This window comes from Mus musculus, chromosome 19, assembly GCF_000001635.26.
Source record: "Mus musculus strain C57BL/6J chromosome 19, GRCm38.p6 C57BL/6J".
Classification (NCBI taxonomy): domain Eukaryota; kingdom Metazoa; phylum Chordata; class Mammalia; order Rodentia; family Muridae; genus Mus; species Mus musculus.
The window spans coordinates 19,994,180-20,010,862 of NC_000085.6; the positions used below are offsets into that span (position 1 = coordinate 19,994,180).

General features: G+C 37.9%; 1 long non-coding RNA gene across 1 annotated transcript; it reads right to left on the minus strand.

The window, feature by feature from the left end:
• Nucleotides 1-11,760: 11,760 nt before the first annotated feature.
• On the minus strand, nucleotides 11,761-15,965 carry Gm3728 (predicted gene 3728). The gene is made up of 2 exons (NR_166815.1): nucleotides 15,642-15,965; nucleotides 11,761-12,095 (listed from the first exon to the last, which is right to left on the minus strand). It is a non-coding gene; the product is annotated as a predicted gene 3728 (long non-coding RNA).
• Between the last annotated feature and the right edge of the window lie 718 nt (nucleotides 15,966-16,683).

Below are 16,683 nucleotides of genomic sequence, written 5' to 3' on the forward strand. Positions count from 1 at the left end.
ATTGCATATCTGTTTTCCTAACATAGGTAAAGAACAGGCATTCTTCCTGTTCTAAATCTAATAGCAGAGAAAAAAAAATCACATACTTATTTTACAACTTTGTGGAGTGCAAAAATAGAATATAGACCCTATAGTCTATTTTCTTGCTTTTTTTCCCATTGTGCTTAGCAAACTTTCTAATATCCTTTTGCTATTTTAAGAGAGTTGTATATGTTTGAGGCATGGTTGCACATATGTGTGTATATTTATACATAAGCCCATGCTTAATAGGTCATCTATAATGCATATAGCCAATATGCATTGGCAAATCAGAATTTAATATCAATCAATAAATATTAACTTGATGATAGAATGCCATCACTAACATGCCATAAAAAAACCGTCCAAGGGACTAAACAGTAGTTACTTAGAAATTCTGTGTTAGGTAGAAATTTTCATTAGAACAATTCAATCTAAAGCTAAGGTACTTCTGAGACCCTAATATGATCCAACAGAGAAAGCAATTTAAGCTTTTGAGACAGCCATTGCTTTATATTTTTAGTTGTTTTGGTCATGAAGGCAAATCACCACATATGGTATTAGTAGTTACATTAATTACCATCTTCTCTGAGAATTCACTGTCTTTAAATATCAATCTGATTTGCAAAATTTTGTTTTGTTTTATTTTCCAAATCAAAATTTACTTTATTTCAATGGGAGGGATTTACAAATAAATTGATATGAGCCAAATTCAGAGTATTGACCATAGGTTTTTCTAATTTAACATGTTTTAAATTAAAATAATCATATATGATTGTCTTAGTCAGGGTTTCTATTCCTCCACAAACATCATGACCAAGAAGCAAGTTGGAGAGGAAAGGGTTTATTCAGCTTACAATTCCATACTGCTGTTCATCACCAAAGGAAGTCAGGACTGGAACTCAAGCAGGGCAGGAATCAGAAGCTGATGCAGAGGTCATGGAGGGATGTCATTTACTGGCTTGCTTCTCCTGGCTTGCTCAACCTGCTCTCTTATAGAACACAGGACTAACAGCCCAGGGGTGGTCCCACCCACAAGGGGCCCTTCCCCCTTGATCACTAATAGAGAAAATGCCCCACAGCAGGATCTCATGGAGGCACTTCCCCAACTGAAGCTCCTTTCTCTGTGATAACTCCAGCTTATGTCAAGTTGACACACAAAACCAGCCAGTACAATTGACCCCTTGTCAACCTGACACACAAACACATCACTATTAAGTCTTAACCCTTACTTTCTTTTTTTTTTCCATTTTTTATTAGGTATTTAGCTCATTTACATTTCCAATGCTATACCAAAAGTCCCCCATACCCACCCACCCCCACTCCCCTGCCCACCCACTCCCCCTTTTTGGCCCTGGTGTTCCCCTGTACTGGGGCATATAAAGTTTGCAAGTCCAATGGGCCTCTCTTTCCAGTGATGGCCGACTAGGCCATCTTTTGATACATATGCAGCTAGAGTCAAGAGCTCCGGGGTACTGGTTAGTTCATAATGTTGTTCCACCTATATAACCCTTACTTTCTTATTCATCTCCAAAATCTAAATAACTTTAACAGTCCCATAGTCTTTACATATTAAAAGTTCAATCCCTTTAAAATGTCCAATACCTTTTAAAATTCAAAGTCTCTTAACTGTGGGCTCTACTAAAATATTTTCTTCCTTCAAGAGGGAAAAATATCAGAGTACAGTCACAATCAAAAGCAAAAAACAATCTCCAACCATCCAATGTCTAGGATCCAACTCATGATCTTCTGGGTTCCTCCAAGGGCTTGGGTCACTTCTCCATCCCTGTCCTTTCTAGCACACAAGTTATCTTCTAGGCTCCTGCTGCCGGCACTCCACTGTTGTCACTGTTCTTGGTGGTCATCTCATGATACTGGCATCTCCACAATACTGCATGACCCCTTCACTCCTGGGACATAAATTGCAGCTGAGGCTGTACCTTCACCAATGGCCTTCCACGGCCTCTCACAGTGCTGAGCCTCAGCTGCTCTACATGACTCCTTCACGCCTTCAAAACCAGTACCACCTGGGTGACTCTTACATATTACCAAGTCATGCTTGTTCACGAGGTAAAATCTTGGTTATCTCTGGAACACAGCCTCTGTTCTCTCAGAAAACACCTCACAGAAGATGTCACCTCAATGATGCTGGTTTCTTCTTAATCACTTAATCACTGCTAATTTCTTAGCTCCAGCTAACCAGCGTGCATAACCATAGTCCCAGTAATGCAAAGGTTTCACTTTAGTAGTTCTGGTATCTTGTTAATCACAGCTGATTCTTCAGCCCCAGCTAACCAGAACCACAGAATCTTAAACTCCAAAATAGCAATGGCCCTGATAAGAGTCTTTAATCTGCCCTCTGGAATTTCACAAGCCAGGCCTCCATCTTCTGCACTGTTCTCACATTATCTTCCAAGTTCCTAAACAACATCCCAGAGAACTCTTAACAGCAAATGGATCTTCTAGCCCAAAGTTCCAAAGTCCTTCCACAGACCTTCCCAAAACATGGTCAGGTTATCAGAGGAATACCCCATTTCTGGTACCAATTTGTATTAGTCAGGGTTTCTATTCCTGCACAAACATCATGACCAAGAAGCAAGTTGGGGAGGAAAAGGTTTATTTAGCTTACATTTCCACATTGCTGTTCATCACTGAAGAAAGTCAGGACTGAAACTCAAGCAAGCCAGTAAGAAACATCCCTCCATGGCCTCTATATCAGCTCCTGCATCCTGACCTGCTTAGGTTTCTACCCTGACTAAGACAATGATTCAATTTAAAAGTTATGTGGAATTCAAGTTTTAGTGCCAAAAAAAAAATTTAATGGAAAACATTCAGTTTGATTCATGGTTACCATTCTACAGGTTAAACAGGGTCAAGGTCAGAGGTGAAGCCTCTAGGACAATCATCTCACTTATTGAATCTGAGGAAGTACCAAACACACACAGATAAAGATGGAATGCTTAGGATTACTTAGCAATTATATCATATTTATTAAATGCAATAATTTAGAAACAAAGATAGTCCAGAAAAGCAATAAACAAAACTTTAAAATCACGCGAATGACAGTAAATGAAACAGAAACAGGACAGAGCAACTGCAGTTGATATTTTATGGTCAACAAACCTTCAGAATCCTTTACCTGGTCCTCAGCCAAAAGGTGTAGCTTGGTTCTTCATGTCACCTAGGCTGCAGCATCATTTTATATTTAAATGAAGTATTTATATTTTATTTTAAATAAAACATAAACCATTTAAAATAGCAATAAGCTTTACCACAGGTTCTTTGATGACTAGCAAAGAAATACAGATAGAATATATATAATCAATGTGTAACAACTAAGATTTTTAGTCTTAGAAATAGAGCTACATGCATGTATGTACTAAATTATTCCTGATTAACAGTATAATTGTAATTAAGTATATTAATTACATTTGTCATAATCTTTTTAAAGGTAAATAATAAATGGGGAGAAGAAAAGGCCTTAAAAGACATAAAAGAGAAGGTATCAGTGGGAAAGGATGACTGTATCTTAGATAATGGAAAATAATACCTAGGATGGAAAGTCATTAAAGGCTTATAAAGCACAGTATTTATACATGTTGATTTATTTCCTTTTTGTTTGGCACTTGGGGTATAGTACTGCCCTACATGATGCTTACCATACAAGTGATTCTGGATTTAACCACAGCAAAAGTCTACCAATAAATAAACAAATACACCCATACATGCAAACATTTTTCTTTGCATTTGAGTTCATAGTGGTTGTTATTAAAAGTCCTTAAGTTTTTATTTCTTTTAATTTTTCAGATAATATAATTATAACATTTCCTCCCTTCTTGTCATCTCTCAAAAATCCTCCGATGTACCGTCCTTACTTTCTTTCAAGTTTATGGTCTCTTTTTATTTAATTGTTTTATACACACAAACCTGTTAGAACTGGACCAATCAAACCTCAGGCGATCAAAACCGAAGAAACAAAATCATAAAGGCTGTGGTTTATTGGGGATGGGTGGGTAGGGATAGTGAAGTCAAATAATGCCAGCCAGCAGCCGCAGGGGTAAAGTGGTCTGTGACATCATCCTGTGAGACACAAGGGACATAGAGCGTTTACACTGACAGAGCTGCTGCACAGTGAGGTTCCACAGGCTCACACCTCCGGTGTAACATTTGCATCTTCAGTTGGTTTGTATACAAGTGCGTAAGCAGTCTGTAAGTGCATACAGTTTAGTCCTAAGGAGCATGAAACACCAGAAGTAGGAGGAGAGCGATAGAGACCACAGAGTAGCTCAGCTGGACACTGGGTGGTCCCATGAATCCATCAGCTGTGGCTCTTCGGCTCCCTTGTGTTCTTTGGATGTGTCTATGGCTCTTCTAGGCTTGAAAGTAAAATGATGCTAACTGGTGCTGGATAGAGGAGCCTTATCTTTTATTACGGCAGCTTGCTATTTTTGTAACATGGTGATTTGGTTGAACACAATAAAGTACAGTAGTAACTGAAACACACACACACACACACACACACACACACACTTTTTTTCATTAGATATTTTCTTTATATACATTTCAAATGCTATCCGGAAAATCCCCAATACCCTCCCCCCTGCCCTGCTCCCCTACCCACCCACTCCCACTTCTTGGCCCTGGTGTTCCCCTGTACTGGGGCATATAAAGTTTGCAAGACCAAGGGGCCTTTCTTCCCAGTGATGGCTGACTAGGCCATCTTCTGCTACATATGCAGCTAACTAACCAGTACACACACACACACACACACACACACACACACACACACACACACACACACTTAAATGAATATATACAACCTATTCAGTCTTTACAATGCTACTTGTATATATGTTTTCAGGGATGACCACTTAGTATTGGGGAGTATTCTTCCTGAGAAAGAATAGTTCTCCCACTCTAAGCATTCCTTGGGTTGTTTTAGGTAGGGTTGAGGTCTCTTGGGATTCTCCCTGTCCATATTAGCACAGGAACTTCTATTTGGTAAAAAAATAATAATAATAATAATAATGTTTTCAAAATCAAAATTTCTGTGGTACATTTACATAATGGAATTCTACTCAGATATTAAAAACCTTGACTCCATGAAATTCCCAGGCAAATGGATGGAACTTGAAAATATCATCCTGAGTCCACATACTTGTATATTCACAAAAGAATACACATGGTATGCATTCATTGATAAGTGGATATTAGCCCAAAAGCTCAGAAAACCTAAGATACAATTCACGGACCATATGAAGCTCAAGAACAAAGACCAAAGTGTGAATGCTTCCATGATTCTTAGAAGAGGGAACAAAATACTCACAGGAGGAAATATGGAGACAAAGTGTGGAGCAGAGACTGAAGAAAAGACCATCCAGAGACAGCCCTACAGTTGCCAAACCCAGACACTATTATGGATGCCAAGAAATGCTTGCTGACAGGAGCCTGATATAGCTGTCTCCTGAGAGTCTCTGCCAGAGCCTCATAAATACAGAGGTGGAAGCTTAGAGCCAACCATTGGTCTGAGCACAGGGTCTCCAATAAAGAAGTTGGAGAAGGGACTGCAGGAGCTGAGCAGTTTGCAGCCCAGTGTGGGGAGCCAAAGTGTCAACAGGCCAGACCCCCTGTAGAGGTCCTGGGGACTGGACCACCAACCAGAGTACACATGGAGGGACCTATGGCTCTGGGCCAAGTATGTGGCAGAGAATGGCCTTGTTGAACATCAGTGGGAAGAGCAGACCTTGGTCATGTGGGGGTTCAGTGCCTCAGTGAAGGAAATGCAAGGGTGGGAAGGCAGTAGTAGGTGGGTGAGTATGGGAGCACCCTCATAGAGGCAGAGGGAGGAGGAAGAGTAGATGGGGTTTCCAGAGGGGAGACTTGGAAAGAGGATGACATTTAAAATATACATAAAGAAAATATACAATAAGAGAAAAAAATAAATATATATAAAATTTTAGATGATAAAACTACTCATAGAATTATTAAATTTTCTCATATAATTATAATGGAATAAATAAGACAAATGTTATCAATTACAATTTTAAATAAATTTCAAATCATTTTTTAAAGTAATGGTTTTATTATGGCTTTGTTTCATAATGGGTTTCTTATTTTGTTGGTTTGATTGGTTAGTTTTTGGTTGATTTACTTGTTTATTCACTTTATATCCTGATTCCAGACCCACCTCCTTCCTCTCCTCCCAGTCCCACACTTACAAATCCTTCTTCCCATTAACTCCTTCCCTTCTTTCTCTCTTTTTTTAAATTGCACATATATGAACTTGTTTCTATTTTATTGCTTATTTTATTTATTTACATTTCAAATGTGACCCCTCTACCCAGTTTCCCCTCCACAAATCCCCTATTGTCTCCCCACTTCCCCTGTCTCTATGAGGCTGCTCCCCCACCCACTCTCCCATTCCCACATCAGTGCCCTAGCATTCACCTGTGCTGGGCCATTGACCCAGGACCAAGGGGATCCACTCCCACAGATGCCAGATAAGGTAATCCTCTGCTACATATGCAGCTGGAGCCATAGGTCCCTCCATGTGTACTCTTTAGTTGGTAGCTTAGTCCCTGGGAGCTTTGGAGGGACTGGTTGGCTGATATTATTCTTCCTGTGGGGTTGCAAACCCCTTTAGGTTCTTTAGTCCTTCCCGTAACTCCTCTATTAGGGTCTCCATGCTCAGTCCGATGGTTGGCTGTGAGCATTCACATCTGTATTGGTCAGGCTCTAACAGAGCCTCTCAGTGGACAGTTATCCGCAGGCTTCTTGGCATCAGTAATAGTGTCTGGGTTTTGTGTAGGGAGATGGGATGATGGATGCCTTGGTGGGGCAGTCTCTGGAGAGCCTTTCCTTCACTCTCTGCTCCACAATTTGTCCCTGCATTTTCCTTTGACAGGAACAATACTGGATTAATATTTTTGAGATGGGTGGATGGCTCTATCCCTCCACCAGAGGCCATACCTTTCTACTGGATATGGTCTATATAGGTTCTCTCTCCCCTTTGTGTATTTCAGCTAATGTCATCCCTGTTGGGTCCTGAGAAGAACCCCTTGGGTACCACCACACCATGATACATCAAGTCATGAGAGGTCAAAACACGTGAAAAGAAACAATTCAATTCCTTGGAAGCATCCTGGGCTCCTCAGAAGAAGCTACTGGCAATGGGCCTTTACTCAGTGATGGCCATGACTTAGGGATGAAAAGCCTGAAACTGATTCAGTTCCTGGGATACCTAGTTGAAGGAGTTATCAGATCAAAAACAGAACAAATCACTGAAATTCTTCATGGACTCTTGAAATATAATGAAACCACAGAAGCTAATCAAAATTGTACCAATGTCACTGATTTTCCTTTACCAATCATATTAGAGGCTACGTAATCCTTCTGGAAATTTCCTCTAGCCCTGCATAAAATAGCACCTACAAGTCATCACCATTTTGTGAGTGGTTGACCCCTGCATGCTGGTAATTTCTGCAGAATAAACGCTCTTTGCCTTTTCACACTATTTGAGTATGCGTTCTTCCTTCAGTGATTCTTGGGTCCTAATAGTTATAGTAGGCTTCAGTGTATCCACTCCTATTGAGCCCCAAGCAGGTAGTACAATTAGGGGAAGGGGATCCAGTGACAGGCAATAGAGTCAGAGACAGCCCCACTCCACTCTAATTGTTAGGAGACCACATGAAGACCAAGTCACACATCTGCTACAAATGTATAGGGGTCTAGGTCAGGCCCAAGCATGGTCTTTGCTTGGTGGTTCAGTCTGAGAGCCACCATGGTCCCAGATTAGTTAACTCTAGGTCTTCGTTTGGTACCCTTGACCCTCCAGCTCACTCAATCCTGTTCCAGACTATTCCAGAAGATTTTTGAGCTATGCCTGATGTTACGGTCTTTGAATCTGTTTACACCTGCTGCTTGATGAAGCCTCTCAGGAGATAGTTACTCTAGATTCCTGTCGACAAGCCCATCAAAGTATTATTAATAGTTTTAGTGGTTGGCTCTTACCACTGTGATGGGTCTCATGTTGGGCCAGTCATTGGTTGGACATTCCCACAATCTCTGCTCCGTTTTTATCCCTATGCATATGTAGGCATGATAAACTATAGGTTGAAGGTTTTGTGCAAAGGTTGGTATCCTCCTCCGTCCACTGGATGTCCCACTTCATTCTCCATATCCCAAGCTGCTAGGAGTCTCATCTAGGACCCCTCCCCCCTTTAGAATCATCATCGGAGCCTCTCCAATCCTTAGACAAGAGATGTCCCTCACCATTGCTTTCTGTTCTCGCAATCTTCTCCAGCCCTCCTTCTCCCACACGTGATACATTTTATGTTTGCCACCTCACTTCCTTCCCTTCCCCCATTCACCTCCAATATTTACTTCATATCCCTTTCTGAGTGAAATCCTCCTTTGGTTCCTCCTTGTTACTTAGTTTTATGGTACCTATAGATTGTAGGCATTTTGTTTTCGGTGTAGTTCAGCCACATTCATCCCCCATTATACTCTTTTGCCCTACCCGAACCAAGCCCTTTTGCTATCATCTACATGTGGGAAAGTTTACTAAGTCAAGCACCAATCCACTGATGTTCCTAACGTTCTTAACAGGAGAGGCATTGACTGTGCCAAGAATGAAACCACACTTCAATCATTTTCAAGATTTAGTTCCCAATAAGTGTTGCTAAGACATTAAACCAAATGCTAACTATCACAGATATTTTAGTTCACATACTGGATAAAATATCACAGGGAACTTTTAAAAATCTGATTTCAAAAACAGCAATTGATATTCTCCTCTCCTTCTCTGAACTCTGTTTTTCATTTGTGATTTTATTAATTAATTAATTAATTAATTAATTTATTTATTTATTTATTAGTACAGAAGAGAGATTATTTAGGGCATGGGGAGGGGAGTTAAGAGAGTAGCAGAGGCAGAGAAAGGCAGAAAGGAGAGAGAGTAGAGAAGTAGGGTCTGACCATGGCTACATGGGGGTGGGGGAAGGGAATGGGGAGTAAGAGGGCAAGAGACAAGACAGAGTCAAGAGCTTTAGTGGGTAAGATATTTATAAACATTTAAGCATTGTTAGAAAGTGGGGGAATTAATATTTCTAAATCTCATTTGAATAATTCCTGATCACTAGCTTATCAGAGTCTCCTTACAGTTCAGGCCGTGCCCTGCATCAAGGAGAGGAGAGGCCCTTCATCCTGTGAAGGCTCCATGTCCCAGTGTAGGGGAATGCCAGGGACAGGAGGCAGGTGTGGGTGGGTGGTTGAGGGAACACTCACATAGAAGCAGGGGAAGGGGATGAGATAGGGGGTGTCCGGGGGGTGAACCTGGAAAAGAGATAATATTTAAAATGTAAATAAAGAAAATATCTAATAAAAATAAATAAATAATTCTTTTTTAAGAAAGAATCTTGAATCTTGAAATGAAGATCGCTGGTGTCACACTTGGTACTTCCTCTCCCTTAGCAGTTTACTGTGCCTTACACTGATTCTGTCTTACAGTCAGGACAAAATTGTTTGCTGCTCTGCAGCATCACTATTTATTCACTTTTAATGTGTTTGACTAAAAGCATAAATTCTTTATACAAAAATTAATACATATGAAAAATATGAACACTAAATCTCAAAATATTGTATATTTGAAAAGATATCAAACATACTAAACAAAATTATTTGGAAGAGAAATATAATACTTTAATAATGAAAAATAATGCTATATATTGTATGTATTTTATAATTTATGTGATTATTTAAAATACAACATTAAAATAAAAACTACATATTTTCAATAACTGGGGAAGAAAACAATATTTATAGCTATATTGTAGTGTCATTATATGAGTACTTAACTGTATGAAAAGTATGATATATTTGTGATTTTTAAAATATTTTGGTATTATAAACATTGTAAATTATAATCTATCCAATTAATTTTATTACCTAGCCTGGTTAAATTACTAAATCCTTTTAAAAACTTCTTCATCTTAGATCTGTACTACCTCTTATTACATGAAATTAATTAATAATTCCAAACTTTCAATATTATATTAAAAATACTTTCTAGGTGAAATTTGAATATTTTCTATTTCAGTAAACTCACTATTTATATTTTTAAGGGGAACAATGAAGTCAGGGTCATCCCTCTCTCTATAGGCTAGTGAAATATTAAGCTGTTACATTAGAGAATTGAATGGCTTCTATGTGCAATGTCTTTCCTCAAGTCCTCATAGTCGAAAGCAGTCCCATTAGCAATTTTCAAAATTACAGGGCTGACCAACATTTCAAACCCTTGTATTGCCTTTGAGATCCTTGATTATATTGATTTTTAAAAATATTTACCTCAAAGGTGTTTATTTCCTTCATTCTTTAATTATTTCTTTTATTTATAAGATTAGAATTACATATAATCACATCACTTCCCTCTTCCCATTCCTAAACCCTTTTATATGCCTCTCCTTATTATTTCCCAAATTCATGCTCTCCTTTTCATTAATTGTCTGCATATACAAATATGCATATACGCACATGTTCCTAAATAAAATATCCTCATCTGAATACTTTGTCTATGCTACTAAGAGTACTTTCTCTTATGTGAGAGACTGAAAATGCCTGGATATGTGAATGGTTTTCTTTTAACTGGAACACTCAATGTAAATCAGTAGAGATCAACTTAAACATAAGAGTTGGAGCCTGGGACCAGAGAGATGGTTGCTGCAGCTTGCCCTACAAATGGATTTTGTGACCCTTTAAAGGTTATTTAAACCCTTGAACTTTTAGATTTTCACCTCTTAAATGGGTTTATGAAAGGACTTGATGATTCTCATCTAAGAATCTGAAGCCTGCAGCAGTCTACAGGAAGGGGTCCTATAAAGAGAGTAGTGAGAGGAGAAGCTGGGCACCATTTGCAGTGGAAGAATATAGATACACTGTGCCCAAATGTCACCAAGCACCCACACAGGTTTGAACCCATGATGATGTCCTCCTAAGGAACTCTTGTCCTCTCTGCCCATTCTTGGTTTACATTTTCAGAGGCTTATCTACAAGACTCTGCAATCATTGATTTGCTGATGCACAGCTGCTCAGATTAATCAATTTCCCCAGGGGTGGAGAAATGTACTTCTGGAGGCAATGGCATTTCAATGACAGAATATTGGTGTGTGCACCAATAGGAAGATGGCAAGGCTCTCTTCGTTCCTGTAGTCTACATGTAGTCTGAAATTTCCTTTAGTGGTCACAGATTTTTAAAAGAAACACCCAGTGTTTTCTAAAGCATCATTCTTCTTTTTATATTTTTTTTAAAAAGGAATATAGCCCTTTCTGACTCCTACAATTACCTCATTAGCCTTAAGTAGAAACCAAGAGACCTCTGAAAAATGATGATTTTTGTATATTTAAAATACAGCCTTTTCCTTTTTTTCCCTGCTATTCAGTGATTAGAAGCTGTCCAGCAAATATACCCTATATATCCAGTGCAGGGACACACTTGGTTATACCCTGTGAATTGGTACCTACCTGACATGTAAGAATGAAAGAAAAGTAAGAATTCAATGAAGGGTTTGACTACAGAGAATATGGGGCCAAGACCTTCATCAAACCCTGGTTACACATTATTCTTAATAATTCATACCTTTTTAAAAAATCTTTTTTGTCAATTTTAAGTAGTAAGCTTACAGAAATTGACATTATTTTACAGAAACAGATTTTTTTTTTTAAAAAAAGGCATAGTTCCATTTCCTGTATCGTTCACAGTTCTTTAATTTGAAACATATCACTTTTATCTCATCTTGCTTTAACACCAGATTTGGTTTAATTAAATTTATGTCAAATGAACACATGAAACGAAAGGAGAATCAGAAAGCCTGCAGCTGCCCATTAGTGAGTCAGTAGCTGTGGTGAAAGGCTTTTGAAGCCTGGCTTACTGCCAGGACTAGCTTGCAATGATGCTCAGAGACACCCATGATGCTTTGAAGAGAAGGACTTAGCTGACCCGAGCCTGCTCAATGGAATAGTCAAATCCTCTTGGGCTGGATGTAAAATCTATCGTCTTCTATCTTCTATCTTCAGCCATTTACCTGTCAAAGGAAAAAAGTATGAGTATGAAACCAAAATCCATACAAAGAATAAATTGTAGCAGACCCTTCCTCTTCAGATAGTATTGTTACCATTGATGTGGGGGGTGATTTTGTTTGTTTTGAGAACAGCATGCCAAGCCCTTCAGGATGCAGTGCCAAACTGTCAGTCCTTAGAGCTACTCCATCCAAATAATATTTAACTCAGAGTTGCCTAATTGAAATATCTGTCAATTAGCCACATAATGTATGCTGTTAGAAAGAATATAAAAAGCAAATCTTTTGGGAGCTGATATTTGGAGCTTTGCAAATATGTCACTGCTAAAACACCTAGGTTTAAAAATAAATGAAGCCCCAAATGTTTTGACACTATTGCTAAAATATAAAGTAAAATATCATGTCACATATACGTCCTAATCCCACATGGTGTTGTGTTCTTTGTAGTTGTATGCATCTAATACTGCCCCCTTTGACACCTTGGTGTAAAAATATTTGTTGATAACACCACTAGTGAAATAGAATGTCCTTATTCCGTTTCCATAGTCAAACATTTTCTGCAGGGAGATAAATTATTATGTTGATTCAACTTACTTATTGACATCTGATCCACAAGGTTAATTACATTTGTGTCACCATACTCTAGATACTAAAGCCTTGGCATAACCTTTCAATAGCAAAGTTTATTTAATATGCAATAAAAAGGACATGGAAGGGCAAGTGTGGTGAACATGTAGAAACCTGAGAAATGATAATGACGTGAGATGAATCTGAGTATCTTGTTTATTTTTCTTCTCCTGTGTCAAAATATTTCAACTGGGGTTCTAGTTATTGTTCGAGTAGCTTCACTATTGTATGAGGTGCTTAAACAAGGCAGCATGTCTACACACTCATCAATTCCCAATTGAATTACTCTCACTGGTCTGACAGACATTGTCTCCTGCTTTCTACACACAAATCCTTTGCTTTTTCATCACACATTTGATTTACTACTGAGCATAAACCAAAACAAATAAGAAGCAAAATAATGTACTTAGGGTTGCATTCATTCCATTTGTACAGGGTTTCATTCAAAGATTTGACAAGGACTTGTATGTTCTAGATCACACATCTGCCCTGTGATGCACTCTAACGTGATTTTAATTTTAAGGAAAAACTTCTATCTAAAAAAGAATATGAGAAGTTACTTCTTGGTCATTAACAACGTCTTGAACTTTGTGGAGTGTTTAAAATGTGTTCAGGTGAATTCTGCCACTTGTCTGTAGATGGATGTTATTTTCATGCACCCAAATAAAATATGAAGAGATTTGGTGTTTTTAAATTCTCGTGGATACAGTACAATTTTAGTAATATAAAAATAAGGGAAGATTTTATTTGCATTAATATTTTAGATGACATGAAACATGTAAGTTTATAGTCACATTATTCACCTCTAAAGCAATAATTTTTCGTTGTCAATATACTTCCAAGTATTAAGATATTTTATATTTACACTTGAATCCCCAAATAAATTCAACTACAATTAAAAAGAAAACTATGCATGTTTAGGAAACAGTGTTTAGTAACTCAGTTCTAATTCAAGACCCTTAGTGCTGTAAACAAGCATTTTTGTGAAAATTTAATGATATGGTGGTTGTTCAATAGTCAAATATTCAGTCATAAAATTTTAAGGAACTGATTATATTTGTGGAAATAATCGGCATTGTGAGGAGGTGATGTCTCCATTGTTTTATTTGTGGAGATTTTATTGCATGTTAGAATAGAAGTGAGCACTCAGCCCACATGGTGGTCCAAAATTCTTAATCTCTCCTTCACACTACTGACTTGTCCAGTAATTTCTTACCAAGGCAGAATTAAAAATGGTCATATTAATTGTGCAAATAGCTATACTTTTAATTTTTCAAAATTATCCCAGTAACTATATAGTACAGATGTCCCCACAAATCTCTGGCCAAGAACCTATGGATCAACTTTCTTTATTATAAATTACAAACCTAACTACACTGGAATCGAAGGCGTTTCGTATAGATTCAAAGCATGTCGGTAACCTGCCTCCCCATTGCTGCTGCTGAAGTACTGAAAAGGACATTTGAGGCTCATATGGCCAAGAGGTGCTGTTTTAACCACCTGGACGGCAGAAATGTTTATAAGCAACATTTCAATCATCTTCATATTTGCCCATAGAGAAGAAACATGTGTTGAAGAATGGCGGTATGTAGGGGGAACTTAAAATTTTCCCAAAGGCCCTGTCCAGACCCAGGAAAAAGCCACCTAGTTGAGATCTGCTGGCATTTTGATCCATCTATGACAATTTAAAAGTCTTTGTTCATTCCAGCTGAAATTTGCTAATTGTGTATTTTCAAATTTCCTCACTTACTAAAAGGGAAATTTGAGGATGGAATTGAAAGAAAGAAGAAAATAAGTCCTAAAAAATGATCTATGGGGGTGTTAACCGTGTGCTGCTATAACCTTAAGGCTAGTTGTTTACCTCAATGACAAAGTTAACCCTAAAATTATAGCTGTGTTAAAGGTTAATTAGCAATGTGGCTTTAGAAAACTTCAAAAGGGGACAAACTGATCATAGTTGTTAATTATTCATTTTTATTAAAATAGTGAAGCAAACAGATCAATGTGAGAAACGATATCCTCCCAACCCTTTGTCTCATAACTGATCCACCCTTCATTTCAGACAGAACACATCTCAGGCAAAAATGTAGTTCCATGCTGCCTTTTAATAAAAGATTCTTTTAAAGAACTAAAACCATCTTGCCTGGTTTCATATTAATTAATATGAGAATATTAATACGAAAAGCGATAAAGGAGCAGATATGTTTTCTTTGGATAAAATTGGCCATTGAAGATACATGGTTAAAGGTAAGAAAATATTTATTTAAACCAAGAATATGATTATTTAAAATATTTGAAGTTAAAACTCAAAGAAAACATCTTCTACTTATTTTTTTTTCTTTTCCTCAATACAATCACCAACAGGAGACCCTGAAATGTTGATTAACGTTTTCAGGAAATAAAATCTGTTGGCAATATTAGAATATAAATTACATGAATTTATGTTTTCAATCGACATATGATCTTTCTATGATTCCTGACTTTACAAACTCCCCAATTTTATCAATATAATAAATCAATTCATTATATTCTATAATATATATATTATATGGTTAAATTGATTATTTTACATACTATGTAACATTATAATGCTAAATAAACAGCAATAAAACAGACTACTAAAATGTTCACAACAAAAGAAGATTTTTGAAGGAAAGTTAGACAGCTTAGATACATAATATTGATATTAGAGTTGTCCCAATACAAAACCAAGCAGGTACAAAGTGGGCAAAATGGTTTTCCACTGCCAAATGACCAGAGTAGCAGGACGGCCTCATCTCTGCTTCAGAGCCGTTTTGAGAAGAAAGGGTTTTGATTAAGATCATTAACTTGGCACAGAGAAATTTGGGAGAAACGATTAGAAAGGATGTGTCAATGCACAGCTAAAATGTTCATCGCTACACCTCTGGAAATTTGTGTGCTTACATCTCTGTTGAATGGCAGAGTGAATTGATGAACTTCGTCCAGTATCCATCCTTGCACGGCGATGGGATGGAGAAAAGGCAGGCAGCATCAACGTCACTTTCAGTTTGCAACTCAGCTGTCAGGTGGAAGAGTGCAGAGGGGATGAGCAAGGCTTACTGTGAAGAATACGTAGATCAAAATTATACAGCATAGTCGAACTTTGTTACTGCTTATACATAATTAATTAACCGAGCCTAGCCTGCCCTGGTGCACTACTTTATAGAGCAATAAAACATTAAGCTAAAAATACGGACTGCTAGGGTAACTGCAGTCACAGTACACTCTGTCTTCCTTTGTAAGCTTATTATTTCCTGGAGCTGTGGCCGACAGTCTATGAACACTCATGTTTGCGTATATTTTGTTTATGTGCACGCTTTGGCATTCCAGCCATCTCCTGCTGGGCCCCCTCACTACCATATGCTTCTGTTTTTCTTCATTAGGTGATGTGATCCCTTTTGACTGTTGCATGCACGTGAAAGGACAGTGGGCTTTGGGGGGAGAAGAAGCCCTGCTTTCAGAGAGTACACTTCAGTTGTTCTTCAGCTCTGTGGGGTTGATTGGATCTGACAAGTGTTGTAGCTACTCACCGTAATGGATGTCTCTGCTTTCGCAGAGAAGAGGAGGAAAGGATGTAATTCCCAGTGAAAGAAAGCAACACGAACTATTATTTAATTACTGCCTAATATATAACTCCCCAGGAGGCCCTGTTGATTTACAGTTCTAGAATCTTCCTTTCTTTATTAATGAACATCTTTGCCCTTTAACGTGATGCGGTTAAGCCACACCTGTTATTGATAGGGACTTTCCCACAAGAACAAGTCAAATGATCCATTTTAAAGCTCAAAGCGTGTGAGCTTCTTATGGCCTTATTTTCTCAAATATAGATTTTTTTAAAAATTCTTTTAAAAATAAAATGTTAAACAAAATCCTACAGTAGAATTACTCGAGCTTATTCCTTCACTGCTTTGGGGTTAAGGATGTCAAATTTTGTTTATTCTCTATA